At 37.5% G+C, this 4596-nt stretch overlaps 1 protein-coding gene across 3 annotated transcripts in view; it reads left to right on the plus strand.

Moving 5' to 3' along the window:
• Positions 1 to 1930: 1930 nt before the first annotated feature.
• The window catches only part of LOC129817820 (DNA (cytosine-5)-methyltransferase 3A-like), a 151474-nt gene continuing 148808 nt past the window's right edge, over positions 1931 to 4596 (plus strand). Inside the window, exon 1 of one of the 3 annotated variants that reach the window (XM_055873390.1) lies at positions 1931 to 2133. The gene's annotated coding sequence lies outside the window, so the exon portion shown is untranslated. The remainder of the gene's footprint in view (positions 2134 to 4596) is intronic. The other 2 variants (XM_055873391.1, XM_055873392.1) reach the window with 2 other exon arrangements.

The raw sequence follows: 4596 nt of genomic DNA on the forward strand, positions 1-4596 counted from the left end.
ATAGGATGGTGTGTATAGACAGTAGTTATGGAGGATGGTGTGTATAGACAGTAGTTATATAGGATGGTGTGTATAGACAGTATTGACAGTAGTTATATAGGAGGTTGTGTATAGACAGTAGTTATGGAGGATGGTGTGTATAGACAGTAGTTATATAGGATGGTGTGTATAGACAGTAGTTATGGAGGATGGTGTGTATAGACAGTAGTTATACAGGATGGTGTGTATAGACAGTAGTTATATAGGATGGTGTGTACAGACAGTAGTTATACAGGATGGTGTGTATAGACAGTAGTTATATAGGATGGTGTGTATAGACAGTAGTTATATAGGATGGTGTGTATAGACAGTAGTTATGGAGGATGGTGTGTATAGACAGTAGTTATACAGGATGGTGTGTATAGACAGTAGTTATATAGGATGGTGTGTATAGACAGTATAGACAGTAGTTATAGAGGATGGTGTGTATAGACAGTAGTTATGGAGGATGGTGTGTATAGACAGTAGTTATATAGGATGGTGTGTATAGTCAGTAGTTATATAGGATGGTGTGTATAGACAGTAGTTATATAGGATGGTGTGTATAGACAGTATAGACAGTAGTTATATAGGAGGGTGTGTATAGACAGTAGTTATATAGGATTGTGTGTATAGACAGTAGTTATATAGGATGGTGTGTATAGACAGTAGTTATATAGGATGGTGTGTATAGACAGTATAGACAGTAGTTATATAGGAGGGTGTGTATAGACAGTAGTTATATAGGATGGTGTGTATAGACAGTAGTTATATAGGATGGTGTGTATAGACAGTAGTTATATAGGATGGTGTGTATAGACAGTAGTTATATAGGATGGTGTGTATAGACAGTAGTTATATAGGATGGTGTGTATAGACAGTATAGACAGTAGTTATATAGGATGGTGTGTATAGACAGTAGTTATATAGGATGGTGTGTATAGACAGTATAGACAGTAGTTATATAGGATGGTGTGTATAGACAGTAGTTATACAGGATGGTGTGTATAGACAGTATAGACAGTAGTTATATAGGATGGTGTGTATAGACAGTATAGACAGTAGTTATATAGGATGGTGTGTATAGACAGTATAGACAGTAGTTATATAGGACGGTGTGTATAGACAGTAGTTATATAGGATGGTGTGTATAGACAGTATAGACAGTAGTTATATAGGATGGTGTGTATAGACAGTAGTTATATAGGATGGTGTGTATAGACAGTATAGACAGTAGTTATATAGGATGGTGTGTACAGACAGTAGTTATATAGGATGGTGTGTATAGACAGTAGTTATATAGGATGGTGTGTATAGACAGTAGTTATATAGGATGGTGTGTATAGACAGTAGTTATATAGGATGGTGTGTATAGACAGTAGTTATATAGGATGGTGTGTATAGACAGTAGTTATATAGGATGGTGTGTATAGACAGTATAGACAGTAGTTATACAGGATGGTGTGTATAGACAGTAGTTATATAGGATGGTGTGTATAGACAGTATAGACAGTAGTTATATAGGATGGTGGGTATAGACAGTAGTTATATAGGATGGTGTGTATAGACAGTATAGACAGTAGTTATATAGGATGGTGTGTATAGACAGTATAGACAGTAGTTATATAGGATGAGACTAGAATAAACCACATGAAGTGGATAAAACAATATGTCTAGCGCGACACAACTGATTCAAATAACCAACTCATCATCAAGTGTTGATGATTTTAATCAGCTGTGTCGTGCTACGGCAAAAAACAAAACGTGCACACAAGGGAGGCCTCCCGGAGCCTCCCGGAGGTTAGTGGGTAAGTGGGTAGAGACCAACATATGTTCCCTGTGAAGACATAAGGCTCTAGTACAAATCAAGGCCAGACTCTAGGACCTGGCGGAGACGTTATCCGGTGCTGCGACCTCTCCTCTGCAGCTCAGAAAGAGAGGGAGTGAGGCAGAGAGAGAGCGCGAGAGCGAGAGGAGGCCGGGGATAAAGCACGGAGAAAGCCTGGATCGGTTCCGCTGTGCGCGTGCAGATGTGTACCGTATACACGGCAACGGCAACGGCGCGTGAACTTGAGGAGTTTTATTTGGTTCAAGACGCACCGGACATCTCCTCGGGTAAGAAAATAATGATTGCTCGCGATGGAAGTCTGCTAGTCTCGCGGCGGTCCGATAGAGTCGGTTTTTCCTTCCAGATGCAGACACACGGAACTGACGCCGGGGCGCGTGCCTGCCTGCCTGTCGAGGTTAACGGGTGCATTCTGTCTAGGGGCGCGTGGCCGCTGTACCTGCCCCATAAGAGCTTCTTGCAGGCAGGGGAGCAACAACACGGATCCGGTTTTATTGCCTCCTCTGATTTTGTTGGATATTGTAGCCTGTGTAGTATTACAACAGCACATACCATACTATACAGTAGTATTAAAACAGCACATACCATACTATACAGTGTAGTATTACAACAGCACATACCATACTATACAGTGTAGTATTAAAACAGCACATACCATGCTATACAGTGTAGTATTAAAACAGCACATACCATGCTATACAGTAGTATTACAACAGCACATACCATACTATACAGTGTAGTATTACAACAGCACATACCATACTATACAGTGTAGTATTAAAACAGCACATACCATACTATACAGTGTAGTATTAAAACAGCACATACCATACTATACAGTGTACTATTAAAACAGCACATACCATACTATACAGTGTAGTATTACAACAGCACATACCATGCTATACAGTGTAGTATTAAAACAGCACATACCATACTATACAGTGTACTATTAAAACAGCACATACCATACTATACTGTGTAGTATTACAACAGCACATACCATACTATACAGTAGTATTACAACAGCACATACCATACTATACAGTGTACTATTAAAACAGCACATACCATACTATACTGTGTAGTATTAAAACAGCACATACCATACTATACAGTAGTATTACAACAGCACATACCATACTATACAGTGTACTATTAAAACAGCACATACCATACTATACTGTGTAGTATTAAAACAGCACATACCATACTATACAGTAGTATTACAACAGCACATACCATACTATACAGTGTACTATTAAAACAGCACATACCATACTATACAGTGTACTATTAAAACAGCACATACCATACTATACTGTGTAGTATTAAAACAGCACATACCATGCTATACAGTGTAGTATTACAACAGCACATACCATACTATACAGTGTACTATTACAACAGCACATACCATACTATACAGTAGTATTACAACAGCACATACCATACTATACAGTGTACTATTACAACAGCACATACCATGCTATACAGTGTAGTATTACAACAGCACATACCATGCTATACAGTAGTATTACAACAGCACATACCATGCTATACAGTAGTATTACAACAGCACATACCATACTATACAGTAGTATTACAACAGCACATACCATACTATACAGTAGTATTACAACAGCACATACCATGCTATACAGTGTAGTATTACAACAGCACATACCATACTATACAGTAGTATTACAACAGCACATACCATACTATACAGTAGTATTACAACAGCACATACCATACTATACAGTAGTATTACAACAGCACATACCATGCTATACAGTGTAGTATTACAACAGCACATACCATGCTATACAGTGTAGTATTACAACAGCACATACCATACTATACAGTAGTATTACAACAGCACATACCATACTATACAGTGTAGTATTAAAACAGCACATACCATACTATACAGTAGTATTACAACAGCACATACCATGCTATACAGTGTAGTATTACAACAGCACATACCATACTATACAGTGTAGTATTACAACAGCACATACCATACTATACAGTAGTATTACAACAGCACATACCATACTATACAGTAGTATTACAACAGCACATACCATACTATACAGTAGTATTACAACAGCACATACCATACTATACAGTAGTATTACAACAGCACATACCATACTATACAGTAGTATTACAACAGCACATACCATACTATACAGTAGTATTACAACAGCACATACCATACTATACAGTAGTATTACAACAGCACATACCATACTATACAGTAGTATTACAACAGCACATACCATACTATACAGTAGTATTACAACAGCACATACCATACTATACAGTGTAGTATTACAACAGCACATACCATGCTATACAGTGTAGTATTACAACAGTACATACCATACTATACAGTAGTATTACAACAGCACATACCATACTATACAGTAGTATTACAACAGCACATACCATACTATACAGTAGTATTACAACAGCACATACCATACTATACAGTGTAGTATTACAACAGCACATACCATGCTATACAGTGTAGTATTACAACAGCACATACCATACTATACAGTAGTATTACAACAGCACATACCATGCTATACAGTGTAGTATTACAACAGCACATACCATGCTATACAGTAGTATTACAACAGTACATACCATACTATACAGTGTAGTATTACAACAGTACATACCATACTATACAGTAGTATTACAACAGCACATAC

Source organism: Salvelinus fontinalis, chromosome 20, assembly GCF_029448725.1.
Source record: "Salvelinus fontinalis isolate EN_2023a chromosome 20, ASM2944872v1, whole genome shotgun sequence".
Taxonomy (NCBI): Eukaryota; Metazoa; Chordata; class Actinopteri; order Salmoniformes; family Salmonidae; genus Salvelinus; species Salvelinus fontinalis.